Source organism: Lepidochelys kempii, chromosome 10, assembly GCF_965140265.1.
Source record: "Lepidochelys kempii isolate rLepKem1 chromosome 10, rLepKem1.hap2, whole genome shotgun sequence".
NCBI classification, from domain to species: Eukaryota; Metazoa; Chordata; order Testudines; family Cheloniidae; genus Lepidochelys; species Lepidochelys kempii.
The window spans coordinates 81,535,126-81,557,109 of record NC_133265.1 but is presented as its reverse complement, the minus strand read 5'-3'; the positions used below and the strand labels follow the sequence as shown (position 1 = coordinate 81,557,109).

The following is a 21,984-nucleotide window of genomic DNA, read 5'->3' as shown; positions in this document are numbered from 1 at the left end:
CCCCACCCCGCCTCTTCCCAAGGCCTCGACCGCCGCTCGCACCGGCAAAGAGAAAAGTCAGCGCTAAACTGTCGGTTCCACCTTGTATTGAGCTGTGGCACTTGGCGCGCCTTTCCCAAACCTGAAGAAGAGCTCTGTGCAGCCCCAAAGCTTGTCTCTCTCACCAAAAGAACCATTGTTTCATGTTCTCTGTGTATATATCTGTCTTCCTACTGTATTTTCCACTGCATGCATCCGATGAAGTGGGGTTTAGCCCACGAAAGGTTATGCTCAAATAAATTTGTTTGTCTCTAAGGTGCCACAAGTCCTCCAGCTCACCCACCTTGTCGCTCTAATATCCTGGGACCAACACAGCTCCCACAACACTGCATACAGGCAAAACCCACAGTCAGCCAGCCCAGTGCCTGAGGGACTCTCTTCAGCGCCACCCAGGAGACCATGGCTTGATTTCCAGTTGTAGGCTTGCTTTGTGCCCGTGCTCAGTACTGCGGAGATGGCGTACTCAGTCCTTCCGATGGGACCTCCCCTCATTCATCAGAAACCCCTGGAGTGGCAAAGGATGGACCTCGGGCAAACCCCTGGACCTTGGCTGATGGAGCTGTCATGGGGCTGCAAGGGGAGGGAGGGCCAAAGGATGTGGAGGATGTAAAGGAGAAAGGCAGGGAAGGAGGTGCAGGAGCATTCTCTCCCCACCAGCTGGCTCCCAAGCTGCTGCTGCAGAATGGGACTGCTTCCTGCGGTTCATCCTGTGTTACTAATGACTGACAGTAAATGCTTTAAACCCTGCTGACAGCTCGGAAGGAGCTTTTAAATGTAAGTAGAAAAGGAGTACTTGTGGCACCTTAGAGACTAACCAATTTATTTGAGCATGAGCTTTCGTGAGCTACAGCTCACTTCATCAGATGTTTACCGTGGAAACTGCAGCAGACTTTATATACACACAGAAATCATGAAACAATACCTCCTCCCACCCCACTGTCCTGCTGGTAATAGCTTATCTAAAGTGATCAACAGGTGGGCCATTTCCAGCACAAATCCAGGTTTTCTCACCCTCCACCCCCCCCACACAAATTCACTCTCCTGCTGGTGCTAGCCCATCCAAAGTGACAACTCTTAACATAATCAAGTCGGGCTATTTCCTGCATAGATCAAGGTTTTCTCACATCCCCCCCGCCCCCATACACACACAAACTCACTCTCCTGCTGGTAATAGCTCATCTAAACTGACCATTCTCCAGGTTTAAATCCAAGTTAAACCAGAGCATCGGGGAGGGGGGGTAGGAAAAAACAAGAGGAAACAGGCTACCTTGCATAATGACTTAGCCACTCCCAGTCTCTATTTAAGCCTAAATTAATAGTATCCAATTTGCAAATGAATTCCAATTCAGCAGTTTCTCGCTGGAGTCTGGATTTGAAGTTTTTTTGTTTTAAGATAGCGACCTTCATGTCTGTGATTGCGTGACCAGAGAGATTGAAGTGTTCTCCGACTGGTTTATGAATGTTATAATTCTTGACATCTGATTTGTGTCCATTTATTCTTTTACGTAGAGACTGTCCAGTTTGACCAATGTACATGGCAGAGGGGCATTGCTGGCACATGATGGCATAGATCACATTGGTGGATGTGCAGGTGAACGAGCCTCTGATAGTGTGGCTGATGTTATTAGGCCCTGTGATGGTGTCCCCTGAATAGATATGTGGGCACAATTGGCAACGGGCTTTGTTGCAAGGATAAGTTCCTGGGTTAGTGGTTCTGTTGTGTATGTGGTTGTTGGTGAGTATTTGCTTCAGGTTGCGGGGCTGTCTGTAGGCAAGGACTGGCCTGTCTCCCAAGACTTGTGAGAGTGTTGGGTCATCCTTTAGGATAGGTTGTAGATCCTTAATAATGCGTTGGAGGGGTTTTAGTTGGGGGCTGAAGGTGACGGCTAGTGGCGTTCTGTTATTTTCTTTGTTAGGCCTGTCCTGTAGTAGTTACCTACCTACTACAGGACAGGCCTAACAAAGAAAATAACAGAACGCCACTAGCCGTCACCTTCAGCCCCCAACTAAAACCCCTCCAACGCATTATTAAGGATCTACAACCTATCCTAAAGGATGACCCAACACTCTCACAAGTCTTGGGAGACAGGCCAGTCCTTGCCTACAGACAGCCCCGCAACCTGAAGCAAATACTCACCAACAACCACATACACAACAGAACCACTAACCCAGGAACTTATCCTTGCAACAAAGCCCGTTGCCAATTGTGCCCACATATCTATTCAGGGGACACCATCACAGGGCCTAATAACATCAGCCACACTATCAGAGGCTCGTTCACCTGCACATCCACCAATGTGATCTATGCCATCATGTGCCAGCAATGCCCCTCTGCCATGTACATTGGTCAAACTGGACAGTCTCTACGTAAAAGAATAAATGGACACAAATCAGATGTCAAGAATTATAACATTCATAAACCAGTCGGAGAACACTTCAATCTCTCTGGTCACGCAATCACAGACATGAAGGTCGCTATCTTAAAACAAAAAAACTTCAAATCCAGACTCCAGCGAGAAACTGCTGAATTGGAATTCATTTGCAAATTGGATACTATTAATTTAGGCTTAAATAGAGACTGGGAGTGGCTAAGTCATTATGCAAGGTAGCCTGTTTCCTCTTGTTTTTTCCTACCCCCCCTCCCCGATGCTCTGGTTTAACTTGGATTTAAACCTGGAGAATGGTCAGTTTAGATGAGCTATTACCAGCAGGAGAGTGAGTTTGTGTGTGTATGGGGGCGGGGGGGATGTGAGAAAACCTTGATCTATGCAGGAAATAGCCCGACTTGATTATGTTAAGAGTTGTCACTTTGGATGGGCTAGCACCAGCAGGAGAGTGAATTTGTGTGGGGGGGGTGGAGGGTGAGAAAACCTGGATTTGTGCTGGAAATGGCCCACCTGTTGATCACTTTAGATAAGCTATTACCAGCAGGACAGTGGGGTGGGAGGAGGTATTGTTTCATGATTTCTGTGTGTATATAAAGTCTGCTGCAGTTTCCACGGTAAACATCTGATGAAGTGAGCTGTAGCTCACGAAAGCTCATGCTCAAATAAATTGGTTAGTCTCTAAGGTGCCACAAGTACTCCTTTTCTTTTTGCGAATACAGACTAACACGGCTGTTCCTCTGAAACCTGTTAAATGTAAGTGTGATCATTACCACCTTTTCTAAAAGCTAAGATGGAGAGACATGTTGCCACCTAAAGACGAGACACTTCCCACATCAGACATAGTCTTTTTTCCCCCTGCTCCATATAATCATATTGTCAAACAGACTGACTGTCCAGTGTAACGTTCATGGAGGAGACCAGGACAGCTACTGTGCCATAACCTTTGTACTACTGGAAGCTAACAGACAGACAGACAGATACAGCACCAGTCTAAAGGAAGAAGGAAGCTCCCCCTGGGCCCCCAAATCAATAGCCAGCTACTTCCAAGCCAAAAAACCTAGGCCAACCTATTTTCTATGCAGGCAACCAGTTATTGCTGCCAAACGGAGTTTGCCAGCCCCTTTTCCATTGCATTTGTCCATTTGCCCAGAAAATACTACTCAGTGGGGCTGGCATGAAAACATTTCTGTTTTTGCGAAAGATGTTGATGCTTCAGCATTTGTTCTCGTTCTGATGTGCAACAACAATAGAGATGCTGTGGAAATTTTTCCCATGAAAAGGAGAAAGAGACCCACCCCAGGACAGCCAATTGCCCGGCGGTATGGGACTCACTGGGGATGAGACCCCCAGGCTCCGAATCAGGCAGAGCACGGACGTGAACCTTGGTCTCCCACAGGTCAAGTGTGTGCCTCCTTCATGTACATCCTGGGCCTGAGAAAGTTGTGTCAAAACATAACATTTCCACAAAAAGTTTTGGTTTTGATAAATTCCCAAGTCAGCTTCAGTGTTTATTTCTACAAAGCTTGTACTCTTTTGATTTAGTTGGGGTTGGCCCTGCTTTGAGCAGGGGGTTGGGCTAGATGACCTCCTGAGGTCCCTCCCAACCCTGAGATTCTATGATTCTATGATCCTTTGAGGGTTGGTGGGGGCGGGTAAATCACTGTTGCCTGCTGCACTCATTTGTGTCCTGCAAATTTTGAAAAGCTCTAGGAGAGCTGCACAACATTCACGCTTTGTTTTAACTTCTCTGTATCACAGCCTCCATTTGTAGTGTCAATTCTGGGGGAGAAGGACTAGACGTTTAATAGCATTACTGCTCCTTTCATGTAATTTGAAGAGAAACACTTCGGATTAAAAGCCCATCATTACTCTGTAGAATCACAGAATCATACCATTCATAGGATTAGCACACTGAAGCCACTGGCAGCAGAGGACACTCAGCAAGGGGAAGAGGTTCTCGAGACTCTGTCACAGCGACACCTCTGCCCCCGTTCTGCTCTGAGCACCCTTCTGGCTACAGCACAACACCCAGTGCTTTGAAAATCCCAGTCTTAGGTATTGTCACCCGCTGGCCTCAAATGCGCTTGAGTTCAGAAGCATCCACCAAACCGGTTCAGACTGAGTCTAGCCCAATAGCACAGGTCTCGGGCCTTCTTGCCCTTATCTGTCTGGGAGTGGAATTTTGCAAGGCTTCCATTCTCAGACCGGGACTGGGTACGCTGAGCCGTGTGTATCACCCTGCAAGCCAAGCTTGGGGTTGGGCACCCGTTTTTCCTCCTTTCGGAAACCTGTGACCAGGGATATAGTGACCAACAGCCTCCTTAAAGCAAAGTATTTCTATTTAGCAGTTGGAAAAAAGCATAGGGGGAGCAGGAACAAAATGGATTTTAGCACAGCCTGTGCACAGTATTCGTCTCATCTATTCTTCTTCACTACCAGCTACGTTAGATGGGCTTTCCCCTTCAGTGCCAGGAACAGAACCCAACCAACTCACATTTCCTGCGCAATGCCGAGCTCTTTGTGTGTGCCTCGCCCAGTCCTCTGATGCCCCCTCTTCAAATGGGCTTGGGTGCTGCCCACAACCCCAGGCTGGAGCCATTAAGGCTACTAGCTCTGACACTGCGTTTTCATGACCCTGGCGTTTAAGCTGCTGGGGACTATTAAAAGGTCCATCTTGCCCCTGACTCAGCTACCTCAGCGTTTCGGTTTGGGTCTCAGGAGTTTTGGACCAGCCAGGAGGGTCAGCGTGGAACTAAAATGCAGTGTTGGGCCAGGCAGTATAAAATCATCTCTCTTTTACCTACAGTGTTGCCTAGCTTACATTTCCAGTATATCCAAAATAAATAACCTGCAACCTTTGGTACAAAGCGGACAGCCACCAGCCTACAGGCTTTCATGGCAAATTCAGCAGTAGGAGACAACTGAAGCTGTCAGTGAAATTGCTGAAGGTCACATCAGCACTTCAGTTTGGGGGGTTAATTTTACTTTGAGAGCTATGTTACATATTTAATCGTCTCAGTTTGGACCAACCATGGCTTAGACAGCCGGCTTTGTCAGAACCTGAGCCCTGACCTGCCATATCCCTGCCAGTTCAGCCCATGGTGTTCCAGGGCTCAAGGACATTGTATGGTGTCTTTGAGAATTAACCCCCCCCCACACACACACACCCTCCACAGAAACAAGACGTACCCCAACTCATTTTCCCTACTTGCGGGCAAATAATCAGGATTTCATCCATGCTCTCCAAAGGAGGAAGGAAACTAAAATGCAAAACCACGGCACCATCTAGCGTCCCGCTCCTCACTGCATGTACCCCAACATCTAGCCTCTTACAAAAAGCACAAGCCAAGTTAGGGGTAAAACAGTAAAACGCCAAAAATAGCTTTCTTATTATTTATAGACAAGGCTGATGGCACATACAGCTGCAGCCGCACACTGCAGCTCAACGCATGCTTTTAACTCACAATGCACCAACAGGAAACACCTTCTGAATTGACAACGCCAGAATGCCCTAAAAGGACCCTAAGAATGAGAGCATGTAGTGTTTCATGGGAGGAGAGGATAGCTTGCTACTAGTGTCAACTTTCCACCTATATTGTCTGAAGGAAAATCAGAGGGATGCAGGACTCAAAACAAGGACAACATTGACTTACCCTCCCCACCCATCTTTACCCTCAGATCTCAGAGACTTTCCCCTGGAACCACCATATTTTTACTCAAAGTAGCTAATGAGCAGATTTTTTTTAATTGGCTTAGAGGTCATGACAGCCTTCGTTATATGGCATAATTCTCCTGCCACCATTCTCCTTCTCCCCAACCCCCCACTACTCCCATCCGCTTCACTGGACTACTTTGGTATCTCCCAGGGCGTCCCATCTCCTACACTGGAAAACACTGTCCTAACCTTTAACATGGGACTCCATTTATTTTGTCTTGTGTAAAACAAAAACAACAAAAACGCATGCTAATATAAGATATCCTTTATTGTTCTGCTTTAAGCCCTTCCAGCATGCTGAGCCTTCTCTAGCATTCCTATTTAAATATTGACTTTAATATTCCCTTAGCAGATTCCAAAGTGCTTTGTACAAACGCAAGAGGAGAGCAAGTCTGAAACATGTTATGTACATTTAAGAAAAAAGCCAAAAAGCCACACACAGTTCTCTGGCTCACACCCTACAAGGCAACATGGTGCAGTCAAACTCTGCTTTGTCTCCAGTCAGCAGTTAGTAAGTGGATTTCCTGCATGCTAGTAATAGAATCATAGAATCATAGAATATCAGGGTTGGAAGGGACCCCAGAAGGTCATCTAGTCCAACCCCCTGCTCAAAGCAGGACCAATTCCCAGTTAAATCATCCCAGCCAGGGCTTTGTCAAGCCTGACCTTAAAAACCTCTAAGGAAGGAGATTCTACCACCTCCCTAGGTAACGCATTCCAGTGTTTCACCACCCTCTTAGTGAAAAAGTTTTTCCTAATATCCAATCTAAACCTCCCCCACTGCAACTTGAGACCATTACTCCTCGTTCTGTCATCTGCTACCATTGAGAACAGTCTAGAGCCATCCTCTTTGGAACCCCCTTTCAGGTAGTTGAAAGCAGCTATCAAATCCCCCCTCATTCTTCTCTTCTGCAGGCTAAACAATCCCAGCTCCCTCAGCCTCTCCTCATAACTCATGTGTTCCAGTCCCCTAATCATTTTTGTTGCCCTTCGCTGGACTCTCTCCAATTTATCCACATCCTTCTTGAAGTGTGGGGCCCAAAACTGGACACAGTACTCCAGATGAGGCCTCACCAATGTCGAATAGAGGGGAACGATCACGTCCCTCGATCTGCTCGCTATGCCCCTACTTATACATCCCAAAATGCCATTGGCCTTCTTGGCAACAAGGGCACACTGCTGACTCATATCCAGCTTCTCGTCCACTGTCACCCCTAGGTCCTTTTCTGCAGCTAGTCTCCACCTTAGATACTTCGGGTGAGGTATTCAAAAGCCCTCAGTGTTGGCTTAACTTGGAGTCAATGGTAGAGTCTAGTGCCCCCCTATTCCAGGAACCCCAGTCATATAATCCTTATTCTTAACATATAGTCCTGATCCTAAACTTATCAAGTTCCATTTTAACACTTGTTAGCTTGTTTGCCCCCCCCTCCCCCCACTCCCATTGGGAGGCTACCCCTGACCTTCAGTCTTCTGATGGTTAGAAACCTAGTTTCCAGCCTAAATTTATCCTCATTTGTCCTGGTGCCAACATTGTCCTTTAGCTTCAGCAGCTCTTCTCCCTCCTAGTGTTTACCTCCTCTTCCCCCGGATATATTTACAGATCCCTCTCCAGTGGGATCAGAGTTTGGCCAACACTGAGGGCTTCTGAAAATCCTAGTCTTTATTGTGTTGTCACCCCCACTGGCCTCCATTGCCCTCAAGTTCTACCAAACTATCATAGTCCAAATCTAGCCCAATGCAAGTGCTGTGAGCATGTACCGTACTATACCTTGGACTTGTTCTTTTTCAGTACTAGGAAGAACAGCCATCTCCATTATGCCCCACCTCTGGCTTGGACTTAAGCTCTTTATTATATTTGAAGCAATAGGTCAGTGGAGCTTTCAAACTGAACGAGTACATTCTCATAAATAAATTAGGGAGGTGTGGTCTAGATGAAATTACTATAAAGTGGGTGCATAACTGGTTGAATGACTATACTCAAAGCACAGTGATAAATGGTTCCCTGCCAAACGCAGAGGACTTATCTAGTGGGGTCCTGCAGGGATCAGTGTGACAGGGTTTACCACACACCCCTGCTGGAGACCTTGCGGTCCTACCTCACTCCACCTCAGCAAAAGGAGCAGTGAAGGTGGGTCCTCCAGGCCTGCCTAGAAAGGCTGCAGGGGAAGCAGCCAATCACAGCCCATCAGGCTCAGTTAAAAGGCGCTACAGGGCCTGAGCAGGTCAGTTGCTGGCTGGGACCACAAGGGTGAGGAAGGGCTGGGAGACAGAGAAACTCTCCAGACAATACAGCTGGGGAAGACCCTCCTCCAGCAGGGATAACAGAGAGAACCCAAGGTCTGTAACTCTGTGAGTAAAGGTGATGGGACTGAATGGGAAGGAGCCCAGGGCATGCAGCAGCAGCTATTAAAGGGAAGCAGCACATGGGCTCTGTTTTCAGGATCCCTAGGTTGGGACCTAGAGTAGTGGGTGGGTCTGGGTCCCCACAATGACCAATGGGGAAGTGGCCTGAGCCCCGAAAAGGGGAAAATACTCTTGGCTAAAAGCCTGAGATGGTGCCTGAAGACCCTGCAACGTGGCCTGAAGATACTGGCAAGGGCCAACCATTTGTTGAACTTTGGGGGCAGTAAGAACCTGTGAAGATAGAGTCTCCAAGCAGAAAGCCCTGGGGGCATTGCCCAATGGCAGGGAAGGACTTAAAGTTAGCCCAAAGGGGCTAAAAAAGGAGCCTAAAAAGGGCTGAAGAAAAGGTACCCTCAGGAAGGAGGGGCTGAGTCTAGCTTAAGCCAGGGGTTGGAAGACCTTTTTGTTTGTGTTTGTTTTGACCTTGAATACCCCAGGAGGGGTTCATCCATTTTAGACTGTGACTTGGCTGGAGGCTGAGCCACTGAAGCCACCTACCAAGCAAGGTCAACCTCCTTTTCCGCACTAGGAGCGGAAAAGATTGCAGCAACCACCCAGCTGACAGGAGGCACTCGTGAGAGGTGTGTGTGTCCCCCATCACCGTCTGGTATTAATCAAGATTTCCATTAATGACTTTGATAATGGAGTGTAGCGTATGTTTATACAAATTGCAGATGACCTCAAGATGGAAGGGGTTGCAAGCATGTTAGACAGGATTAGAATTCAAAAGAACCTTGACAAATTGGAGAATTGAACTGAATTTCAGCTTCTTGATTTCAGACAAGACAAGTGCAAAGTACTATACATAGGAAGGAAAAATCAAATGCCTAACTACAAAATGGGGAGAAACTAACTAGACAGTAGTACTGCTGAAAAGGATCTCAGGGTTATAGTTGATCACAAATTGAATGAGCCAACTATGTGACGCAGTTGCTAAAACGGCTAATATTCTGGGGTGTATTAGCAGGGATGTCGTATGTAAGACATGAGCAACAACTGCCCCACTCTATTTGATGCTGGTGAAGCCTCCGCTGCAGTACTATGTCCAGGTCTGGGCATCACACTTTAAGATATGGACAAATCGGAGTCCAGTGCAGAGCTACAAAAATTATTAAAAGGTTTAGAAAATGTAATCTGAGGAAAAGTTAAATGGGACATATTTAGTCTTGGGAAAAGTCTGATGGAGGGGACCTGAGAACAGTCTGCAAATATGTTAAGGGCTGTTATAAAAAGGATGGGGATCAATTGTTCTCCATGGCCACTGAAGGTAGGACAATAAGTAATGAGCTTAATCTTCAGAAAGGGAGATTTAGGTTGGATTTCAGGGAAAACTTTCTAACTACAATGATGGTTAAGCACTGAAATATGCTTCCAAGGGAGGTTGTGGAATCACCACCACTGGAGGTTTTTAAGAACAGGTTAGACAAATCTTGCAGAAATGGTCTACATATACTTGGTCCTGCCTCAGTTCAGGGTGAGGGACTAGATGACTTCTTGAGATTCCTTACAGCCCTACATTTCTACGATTCCAATGTTCTCTCTGGGGATAGAAAATTTCCCAGCATCCTCTTGCCAATAATAGCCCTCCTTAAGGTAGGGATGATCTCATGTCTCTCCAAAATGAATAACTTCCTCTTCTGTGCACTAAGCCCTCCAGTTAACCTTTCCTCCACAAATTCTCAATGTCCTCATTGTCATTTGCAAATCAGAACAAGAGAAAGTTTAGATAATTTATAGTTGCATAAAATATGTGAAGTCCAGTAAATGCAGCTTTCAGAGTAACAGCCATATTAGTCTGTATTCGCAAAAAGAAAAGGAGTACTTGTGGCACCTTAGAGACTAACCAATTTATTTGAGCATAAGCTTTCGTGAGCTACAGCTCACTTCATCAGATGCATACTGTGGAAAGTATAGAAGATCTTTTTATACACACAAAGTATGAAAAAATGGGTCTTTACCACTACAATAGGTTTTCTCTTCCCCCCCCACCCCACTCTCCTGCTGGTAATAGCTTATCTAAAGTGATCACTCTCCTTACAATGTGTACGATAATCAAGGTGGGCCATTTCCAGCACAAATCCAGGGTTTAACAAGAACGTCGAGGGGTGGTAGGAAAAAACAAGGGGAAATAGGTTACCTTGCATAATGACTTAGCCACTTCCAGTCTCTATTCAAGCCTAAGTTAATTGTATCCAATTTGCAAATGAATTCCAATTCAACAGTTTCTCGCTGGAGTCTGGTTTTGAAGTTTTTTTGTTGTAATATCACAACTTTCATGTCTGTAATTGCAAAAAGAAAAGGAATACTTGTGGCACCTTAGACTAACCATTTTACGCGTGACCAGAGAGATTTCCCCTTGTTTTTTCCACCACCCCCCCTGACGTTCTTGTTACCCCCTGGATTGGTGCTGGAAATGGCCCACCTTGATTATCATACACATTGTAAGGAGAGTGATCACTTTAGATAAGCTATTACCAGCAGGAGAGTGGGGTGGGGGGAGAGAAAACCTATTGTAGTGGTAAAGACCCATTTTTTCATGCTTTGTGTGTATAAAAAGATCTTCTATACTTTCCACAGTATGCATCTGATGAAGTGAGCTGTAGCTCACGAAAGCTCATGCTCAAATAAATTGGTTAGTCTCTAAGGTGCCACAAGTACTCCTTTTCTTTTTGTAAATGCAGCTGACTCCTACCTGCCATTAAATCTCTAGCTTTGATTGTAAGACACTGTTCAGAGTCTGTGCCAAAGCTGTAAATTCCATTGAGGAACTAGCAGATACAGACTTGCAGATATAGTGGTGTAAGTAGTATTTATAATCTCTTCGCATTGGCTCCCTTGGCATTTAAACAGAAGAGGACCCATTTAGAGTCTGAGAAATATGATAAGTGAAAAATAAACCTGAGTTTCATTGGTGGAATTCACTGTGCTGTGGTGTTTCAAAGCTGTTTTGTTTCTGCCCATTTGCCATAACTTAGATTAGTTTATAAATTTGAATCCTCTTGTGAAGGAAGAGTGTCATAGTAGCATAGTTTAGCCCTGTTTTTCTATAATCCACTACCATCAAAGGACTGGCAGATTCAATTATCACACTACAAGCCGTAAACACATCTCCTCATTAGTGCTTTGTCCATCCTCACACTTTCTACAGACCCCGCTCAGATATATTTAACTACTTCATAGCAGGCGAAAAGCAGAGATGCTAAGGCAAGCAGCAAACCTTGCCAGGCCTTCTGAATCCCAAGCCTTGATGTAAGATCTCAGGGGGACAAAGCAGGGTTGGAAGAGTCCTTTCCCAAAAGGAAATTCATATGTTCCCACACTGCAAATGTCCTTCTCGCAAAAGAAATGCTGTTCTGAGTTTCCGAGTTTTCAGCCAAGATCCAAATGAAGAGATGAGCATTAGTCTATTGTGCGGGGTAAGAGCTTCTCATTATAAGCTGCTGAGAGGGCCATCTTAAAGTCTACAGACAGTACACTTGGCTATTTTCTCCCCCTCAGCCAGCTGCTTAGGCAAGTTTCAGCATCAGAGCTCTTCAGAGGCTGGCTACTAGATTAACCCTATTGTATTAGGCTAATGCAGTTAATCAGGATGCTCTGAAGTCTGGTTTCCATGGTTACACTATAAAATAGATGTACATCTAACAGTCAGTGAATTAATTTTGCCATCAGCCTGCCTCAGAGCACAGTTAGGCAGGAGGCATTTGCAGCAGAGTGCATAAGCAGGCGCCGTACACAGCAGCCTCCCCTGCGGGAGAATCCTGACACTTAGATGACACTTTTACAATGATTTCCTGAATAGGGGCTTTTCGGGTGAGACCATGTGCAATCATTAGCAGTTATAGATTGACAGTATCTGTAACCCTGCCCCCATCCAGCCTGATCCAGCAGGAAACAATGCAGACAGTAAGGAAGAATCCGTTACCCGCAAGCAGACAAAATCTTACCATCTACTAAAAAAACCCAACACAATATCCCTGTACCCCCCTCTGAAAAAAACCACTCGGCTTCTGCTGAAGTCAGTGGAGCTATTCACATCAGTGAGGGAAAGAAAATGGGTAACTTACCCTACTGTGAGGGGAAAAAAAAGAGTAGTGGGGTGTTTTCTAGGTCAGCTGAGCACTCTCACTGGACCAGCACACCAAGCCGGGCTGTGGTGAGATACTGAGAGTGAGGTTTTCCCCAGGATATCATGGTTACAGAAACACTTGTGCTAATTCACATGCAGAGACCCACAATGCAATTTCTGCTCACTTATGAGGGGGGAAATTGAGCTGCTACGTATCAATATTCTGAGTACATTTAAGGCACTGATGTAAGAGTTCTTTTTAAGTATAAGAAAAGGAAAATTCATGCTGTGTCTGCCAAACACGCAGGCAATAGGGATGGAGGAGGCTCTGTTTCTTGGATTAGATTTAGTACGTTTAGAAACAGGGGCAAAGTAGGTTTAAGATGCTTCTGGTTTATAACAGCACAGCAGAGGCGATGTGGTGATTGGAAGAGAACTAGAATCCCTCACATGATGGAGCAATATTACTAAGCAGATATAACCATAGCCCCGAACAAGCTAGAGGGTAGCAACACACAGACAGGTGAAAGTGGCACTCCCAGGGAGAAGAGGTTCCTGCATATTTCACTTGTATCAATGGTTCCTGAAACAGTTCTACAAAACTAAGGCCTTGGCTACGCTTGCGAGTTACAGCACAACAAAGAAGCCCCGGGCGCACTAGCTCGCTCCCCGTCCGCACTGGCAAGGCACGTCGAGCGCTCTGCCTCCCCGGCTACAGCGCGGCTGGTCTCCTCCTTGGCGAGTGGAATAACGTTTGCTGCGCCCCCGCTGGAGCGCCGCAGCGCCAGTGTGGACGAGGTGCTGCATTACTGCGCTCTGATTGGCCTCTGGCAATGTCCCATAGTCCCCTTAAGCCAAGTGGCCACTCTGGTCATTGTTTTGAACTGGCTGCAGGAATGCGGATATGCCCTTTGAAAGCTCTGTTTGACAGCCGGCTGCTTATCTGCTCTGAGACAAAGCAACCATTAGTGTGGAATGCCGTGTGTGAGAGAGGGAGGCGGGGGGGGAGGGGGGTCTGCTGCTGTCCGAATTTACAAGACAGCATGCTGACATGCTCTCAGCCCCCCAAAAACCCACTTTCTCTCCCCCCCACATACACACAACACACTCCCAGTTACACTTCACCCCCATTTGAAAAGCACGTTGCAGTCACTTGCATGCTGGGATAGCTGCCCATAATGCACCGCTCCCAACGCCGCTGCAAGTGTGGCCACACCAGTGTGCTTGAAGCTGGCAGTGTGGACAGACTGCTGCGCTTTCCCTCCTGTGCTCTCCGAAGGCTGGTTTAACTCAAAGCGCTCTACATCTGCAAGTGTAGCTCTGCTCCAAACTTTGAGAATCAAGCTGGGGGAGAAGGTGTGGGAGAGGGATTAGGTGGGTCCCTTGGCGGGGTGGAGAGGGATAATGGGTCCTTGCGAGAATCTTTTACAAAGTTCACGACCCACTGTACTCATGTATTTTCACTGATTCCACTCCTTAATTGTTTACTCGGGGAGCTCCTATACGGGGAGACACAAAACTAGAGATGGGCCCAAGCGGCAGAGGGCAGACCAACCTTCAAGTCTGAGCATCCCCAAAAGAGGGGGTCCTTATCCAGTGTTCTGGTCTATTATAGGACATGGGCATGAGCCATAAGAACCAAATCCAGATCAACCTGAACCCCTCTATAGGTCAGGTGAGACGGTGGAGTCCAACACAACTGCAATAATGAGGAAAAGACTATGGGGTGACATGCTCACCCCAAGAAGGTGTGAAGTGGAAGGTACAGCATAGCCCAAGAGAGAGCACACAAGACGGAGTCAGAAGACCAGATTTCTCCTCCAGGCTTTGCCATTCAAGTGTTGTGTGGCCTTGGTCACTTGTCCTCATTTTGGAGATAAGTAAATGGAGGCACAGAAAGCTTAAAACTTAACCAACTTTGTAAAGAGGTCTAACTAAATCCTTTAAATAACACCTGGATTGGTAGCTATCAGTCTTATTAACGTTGCCTAGGGAAAGAAACTAAAACAGTGTAACAGGTTGGGTTTTTGGTTTTCTTTTTGTTGTTTTTTAAAGACACTTGCCATGGTGGCTGGATAAGAGCTCTGTTGCGGGAAGGGAATAACGGCAATTTTCCTGGAGTTTAAACTTTTCAGGAAGTTACTCTTACTAGAAACGCAGGCCACATGAGAGCTGAGAGTCTTCCCTTCCCAAGCTTCTAAGAAAACTCACGCTGCCTTCTGCAGATCTATTCCACCTTGAATCCCTGAGCTCACTGCAGCTGGAGACAGTTGTTCTGCTCCCGGGGTGCATTCCTAAGGTCATACCATACACTCCCCACATTGCTCGCTGGCTGCCCCTCGGTGACAGCCACATACAGAAGGAGCTGGAGTCTGCTGTCAAGGGCCTAGCCCAGTTTAATTAAGATAACTGTTTTGGCCAGGTTTAAACCACTACTGATACATCATTGTTCGTAGTCAGGCTGTCACTACTCACAGCATTCCGTTTTAACCTGGTGGGTTTAGTACCCTGGTTAGCGTATGACAGTGGCCTGTTTAGATAGACATTGTCCTACAAGTCCTCAGCCATCACAGAATCTCTCTCATGCCGATTACAGCAATTTTAATACCATAGAAATATTGTTAACCAGCAGCACTAAGAGCCCCCTGCCTCCTCCCTTGCAGCCTACTCCTGAAATCCAGCTTTTAGGTGCACTTCAGTTTTGTTATGGTAAGGAAGCATCTTCTGATGTGCTTAATTTCCTCGGGGAGGAGTTCTCTGTAGAAATCCATTACACCAGCCTCCTTCAGAGCTGTCCTTACAACTCATCTTTGCCAAAACAAACTCCTTGACAGAGGCTAGGCAATTAGTGCTCCGTGAATGCTGCTTGCTACAATCCTAACAATAATGGTACTGTTACCTTCTGCATGCCCTCCCCCATCTGGTGTCTCACCTTATACTGTTAGCTGTCTGGGGCAGAGACTGGCTTTTTGTTAGGTGTTTACATAGTGCCTAGCACAGTGAGGCTCTGACCACTGATTGGGGTCGACCACAAAACACATTAGTATTAAGTCAATTTTGTAATTTGTCAAAATGCTTTGCCCCTTGAGTTCATGTCTCCCTTTCCAGCTGAGCGCCATCAAATGCTAGATGGTCTATCCACTACTCTGGGCTTAACCCCCAAAAGCTACACAGATTACACAGTAAATTTGCCACTGCAGGCTCTAGCAGAAAGGATTGTCTTAGTTCCCACTGTATGGAATGAACCCAAAAAACTCCATTGGTACAAACTCTGTATTTAGACCAGCAAAGCAAAAAAAAAGTTGATGAGTCAATGGTGCTGTAAGCCAAAAGAAAAGGGAGGAAGCACAGTAAAAGTGAGGTCATGACTATCTTCTAGTTTCCCAAGATCATAGCTTTTTAAACACATGCTCTCAGTCTTATGCATATTAAGCAGAGTTCCTAGGTAAGTCAGCTAAACCCTGCAGGTCAAGTCAGCCAGCTGCAGGAACTGGAACAGACCATTTCAGGGAAGCCCAAGTCCGACTTGCATTTGGAGGAAAGATAATCCAGTGGTTAGGATGCTAGCCTGGGGAGCAGGAGACGTAGTCCCTGTTCTACCCCAGGCTTTCTGCGTGACCCTGGGTGAGTCACTTAGGCTACGTCTGCATTCTGAGCTGAAAGCAGGAGCATCCCTGCGCTAGCTCTGATTGACCTGGTGTGCTCAGGAGAGTCGATGAAGTGGTGTAAGCGGCTAAGGGGGTAGCGACCCGAGCACCTGCCTTGTGTCTCAGAGGGGCTCGGACCTGGGGTGGCTAGCCCCTCCCACTCCGCTGCGGCTGCACGCTGGTTTTAGTACGAATAGCTCAGTCCACGCAAGGCCAGGTATGGCTCCTCGAGCTGGAACGTACGCCTCCAGCTCGAACTGTAACCACACCCAGGCTCTCACTTCGCGCCCGGTGGTCAAAAGCGGGGCGGTGGCCCTTCCCTACCTCATGGGGTGTGTGCGCGAATGAGTGTGGAGGTGCTCAGATAACAGTACCCCACAGTGTTAAGACTCCAGCCCTACTGAAGAGTCTCCCAGTTAGCTCACAGCACGCCCATCCCCAACCCGCTCCGCAGAGCTATAAAAATCCCACACCACCACTGCACTGCGGCTGCTGACTGTATCGTACCTGTTTGTGCCTCTTCGTGTCTAGGCAAGAAATCTGGTCTCTGGCTAGCATGATTTCCATACCCCACTGCCCCACGCACGTTTGTGGCACTCCAAGAGTCAGTCTGTCAGTCGTCTGAGCAAAGAAAAGACTCATTTCCTCTCCTCATTTGTAGGGGGGAGTTATTATGGGGGGGTGGCGGGGAAGAGGCGTACAAGCACCATCCAGAATCATCACGGACTTCTAGCCCACACCGCTAGAAACACTTCTCTTAACCAGAAACGTTAAGTGACCTGTCTTACACTAGTCCCTCCGTCACCGAGCTGGAATAATTCCTGGGCTGGCTGGGTGAGCAGGCCTGTCGTGGTCTGCCCAGAGAAAGCTCCGGAAGGGTATGGAGCCTCCTCGATGGGAAAGCCCCCCTGGCTGAGGAAATTCAGGGGAGCGTCTGTGCTTCCTGCCTCTGGGAGAAAGAGACGTTGTTTTGTAACAGCGATGCCCTCAGCAGGAGAGGAGCTGCCTCTGTAATACAGACAGGTGGTGGTGCTGTCTGGGTTGGTGCATGTTAGCGCAAATCGGCAGGAACGACACGACGTGAGGAGGTCACATACAGCGTCCTGGTCTTTTAAATTCCCTCCCGACTGGCAACAGTCCTCACGAGCTAGACTCAAACGAGGCTCTGTGTCCTCCTCAGTGGCCTTTGGCCAGGAGACTGACTGTCCGGGGCAATTATTCCTGCTCTGTCTCCATCCTAGCACAGCAGTGGTGATCGGATCCTAGCACAGACAGTCGGCAAGCTGCTGCCAGTGGTGATGAAAGCGTGCAAGCTTTTCCAATGCTTCGTCTCTGGCAATGGCTTTCCCACCTGTACTTGCAGTGTACACTACTGGACCTGTGTCACATTGGCTACTATGAGGCCTGGAAGCTGGCTGAGTTTTTTGCTTAAAGGGGAACTGTGCAATTTGGCTGCACCATTATCCATCTTTGCCGAGCATATGGGTTGGGATGAAGATTTCCCTCTAGTGCTGGAGTCTGAGGAACTCTGAACAGCACAGCACGCTTACTGCTCTTCCTGGAGAGAACACAGTCTTCCAACAGACTGGACTTTTCTAAATTCCTTGTGTCAAAGGAACTGGGTAAAGTTTTCATGCAATAGAATTAGAGGTCAAAGACCTGCTTCACCCAAGCCACTGCTGCCCACAATGATGCTACCTTGTCTGGATCCAGATTCTCACTAGCAGTCCCTGAGAGATTTCTGTTGATATCAGAAAATGTTTGCCCCACTTGGTCTGCAATCTAGGTCCAGAACCAGCAGCCTGGATGCAGCTCTGGGTGTCCTGATCCAAAACCACGCCCCTCCTTTCAGTGGGGTGTAATTCTGAAGATTGGTGCTTGTCCTGATCTCTAATTTGTATTTTAATCAAGTGGCCCTTGAGGGCCTGAAGGAGGAGTAGCCAGCCACCTTAGCAAGTCCTGTTCCAACACACTGGCCCCTCCCCCCCAGACTTTGAGACTCATCTCTCCATCAATATTTCTCCCTGGGAAGAGCTTACACCAAGACTTTCACAATTGCAATCAAGGTTCTAGAGACAGAATTCTAACCCGCTATTGAACATTTTTGTTCTTGTTGATTGAAAGCTGCATTGAAAAAGCTTTCTAATGGTTTTGTAAGGAACAAAGGAGTAAAAGATTTCTTGGAACCAAGCAGGCTCCTAGTACGTTTCCAGTAAGTGAAAGATCCGATTCACAGATTTGTGGGGGAATGCAGCAGCTGGCTCCATCATGTAGATTCTGCCTTCTGCCAGATTTCAGTAATTACACACTGACTAGAAAGACAGGAATCCATAATTCTACTAGTTCAAATTCTTTAACTGCATAATGAATTGAACTATTATTCACTTGGAAAGATTTTTCTTTTAAAAAAAGAAAACCCAAATCCCACCCTCTGTTGCATTCTGTATTGTACGCATTACGGATAGAGAGCCTGCTGCCTACAAACCTCGAATATTAAAGCATAGAATTAATGCTACACTGACTCAGAAACAAACCCATAAAAAAAAAAAAGACAAGCAAGATAAGTCACCTTGACAAACACATCTGGGAACCCAGCATTTCCTTTTTTTGATTAACAGTAATTTCTCAGGGCCTGATCCTGAAAGATTGTTAGCACTTCACAGAAGCAGAGAGTAGTGGGTGCTCCTACCTGTTAGGAGAAGGGGTCTGATTTTGTATTTTATTCTCTGTTGAAAGAGAAGCTCCGATTTTCATCTTTATAATTCTGCTCAATAAAGAAATCCGATTCCCTCCTTCCTTTGGGAACAGCATGCCCCTTCATATGATCTCAGCAGGTCATATGCTGCAAAACAGCTAGTCAAAAAACCAAAGTGCACAGTATCTGTCGTTTCCAGTACCAATACTAGCAATCCGCTTTGCATAATTTATGAACAAATAGTCAAATCAATTCATTCAAGAGCAGTTATAAACTATTCAGCAGTCCCACAGAATAGTCAACGGCAGTGCCAGAATTCAGTTAGCAGAACCAGGCAGCACATACAAACCGAATGGGCCCACTCTTAAAACAGTGACCTTTTCCCTGGAGAAGAGTCCCTCCGTTGAGCTCCGCTGATGCTAACATAACCAAATGCCAGCAGGTGCCTGGAGTCCTAAGCGGTAGTGTTGACGACACCTACTCAGAGCAGCGTTGGATATCATGTTGGTAAAAATACCAGTCTGTCCGGAGCCCTGTCCTCGCTGGTGCCCTGTCGTAACCCAGAGATGGTCCAACAACAGCTACCAGCATTGCTAACACTGGTGATAGCGACTGACTCCCCACCCCCGGAAAATAAAGGCAGGTATATTATTCCCCATTCCATTTTACAAATAACCATCATTGTGAGAGAGGACCTAGCCGTTCACTTCCACATATGTTTTGCTTCTATCAGCCAAAACAGGAAGCAGAATCTAAGTTAGTTGACGTGTCCAATATTGCATAACTTAGCCAAACAAATGTTAAAATAGTGGGCCAGATATTCTGGTGTCAATGGACACTTGTAGGCCTTAAGAATTCCACTGGAGCCACTCAGGACATGGACAGGTGTAAGATTCATTGAGTTTAAAGCCAGGAGGGACCATCTAGCCTGACCTCCTATCTAACAGGCCATTCAATTTCACCAAGTTACCCCTGTATTGAGCTCAATAACTTTTGTGGGGCTGAAACATGTCTTCCTGAAAGGCAACCCATCTTGATTTGAAGCTATCAAGAGACGGAGAATCCACCAGTTCCTTTGATGGTTTGTTCTAATGGATAATCACCCTCATTGTTCAAATTAGTGCCTTATTTCTAACTTTGAATTTGTCTGTCTTTAACAGTTGGTTTTTGTGTAACCCTGTGCTTTGGTGGCTACTCCTTTTAAACACTAGTAGTCCGTTCAGTTTCAGTTTGGGGTTTTCCCCCCAGAAGAGTGGAGCAGCTGTCCACTGAGCAGGGGGTTGGACTAGATGACCTCCTGAGGTCCCTTCCAACTCTGATAGTCTATGATTCTATGTCTAATGACAGGTTTCAGAGTAGCAGCCGTGTTAGTCTCTATTCGCAAAAAGAACAGGAGTACTTGTGGCACCTTAGAGACTAACCAATTTATTTGAGCATAAGCTTTCGTGAGCTACAGCTCAGTTCATCTAAGGTGCCACTAGTACTCCTTTTCTTTCTATGATTCTATGACTCCAGCGGGGACTAGCAGGAAAACAAAGAAGGGGGGAAAAGAACACGAACTCTTGGAGCATGCTCAGTAGGACATCTCCAAAGGTGTGGCAGGGGCAATTCCACTCCCAAGTAGAAAGAAAAGAAGGCGCCAAACTCTTCTGTTAGTCCCAGCAGACCCAGAGGGAGGGAGACATACCAGAGGGAAGGTGGAGAACTTTGCCCAGAGGGCTGGTGCTCACAGGCCTGCTTTTACTAATTGCAGCAAGCAGATAACCACAAGAACTAGGTGCTTGCTGCTTGTTCAGATCAGGAATGTGGGATGACACTAATTCCAAATCAGTGGTGCATGTTTTAAATGCATAGGGTTCGTGGCCTGTGTACCTTTTGGTACGGAAAAAATCTGTATGCTTTTTACTACACAAACAAAAACAAAAAAAAGTGTTTGCTGTATTGATGTTATGGTAAGATTGCATGTAGATTTGAGGAGTCTTAGTTAATCCTCAGATTGTTCTCTCCTAAAAAAAAGAGTGTTTGTTTCTTAGCCTAAGCAGCTTTATTACATTGTGGTGTCCTTATTCCAAACTGACTCAACTCAGGGTATGGGCACATCTGACTGTCCAAAATATGCATATTTATCATGTGTTATCCACGGGTGGGATTTCTGCTGTCAAACCAGACTGAACCTGCTCACTATTCCTGCAGTAAAATGGAATTAATATGAGCACTTGTGTGGTCAAAGTGTAGTACAGAGGTTCTCAAACTGTGGTCCAAAAGTTCCATTCAGGTGGTCTGCGGATAGTTCCCTCTAAGGTGCGCACCTGGATGGAGAGAATGAAGGGCCACCCACCTAATTAGTGGAGCCGTGCAGGCGTGGCTCCACCAATTAGGTGCCTGGACCCTGGAGAAGACACACATGTAAGGTGAGGTGGTGGCCTTGGGGGGAATAGGGGTAGATGGGAGGGGGCGGTGGGGTGAGAAGAGGGGGTAGGGGGGGATTTGGGATGTGCAGGGCTGTGGCAGCCAAAGAAAGTGGCGACTTTCCCCAGCTCCAGGACTGCGGCCGGGGAGAGACGGCCCTCCTTCCCAGCCCCAGCTCAGGGGCTGCTGCAGCGGGGCAGAGAGGGGGAGACCCCCATCCTTCCCAGCCCCAGCTCCGTGGCTGCCGCGGCAGTGGAAAGAGGGCACATTCACCACATTAGAAAGGTAAGACTACTGATATTAAATTATGGGTTGTGTGCTTTTATTTGTAGAACAAAAATGTTAATTATTATTTTTTTTTTATGTAGCGCTTTTATCCAAAGCCCTTTACAGTCGTTAGCTAATGACACAAACAACATTTGGAAAGGTCATTAAGTGGTCCGCTGAGACCCACAGCGATTTTCAAGTGGGTCGCAGGAAAAAAATAAAGTGTGAGAGCCACTGGTGTCATAGGTTACACACATTTCAAAGTTGTGGCACCCAAACAGGGACAGCGCCATCCTGTGGTTGAAGATTATATATTGTTGTGACCATGGAACTTGCCAGCTTGATCCAGGCAGCTC

General features: G+C 46.7%; 1 protein-coding gene across 3 annotated transcripts in view; it reads right to left on the bottom strand.

Annotated features, from left to right (window-relative positions):
* The window catches only part of CORO2B (coronin 2B), a 142,229-nt gene that overhangs the window by 107,927 nt on the left and 12,318 nt on the right, over positions 1-21,984 (bottom strand). Inside the window, exon 2 of one of the 3 annotated variants that reach the window (XM_073304471.1) lies at positions 10,682-10,823. The exons of the other annotated variants lie outside the window; for them this stretch is intronic. The gene's annotated coding sequence lies outside the window, so the exon portion shown is untranslated. The remainder of the gene's footprint in view (positions 1-10,681; positions 10,824-21,984) is intronic. 3 annotated transcript variants of the gene reach the window in all.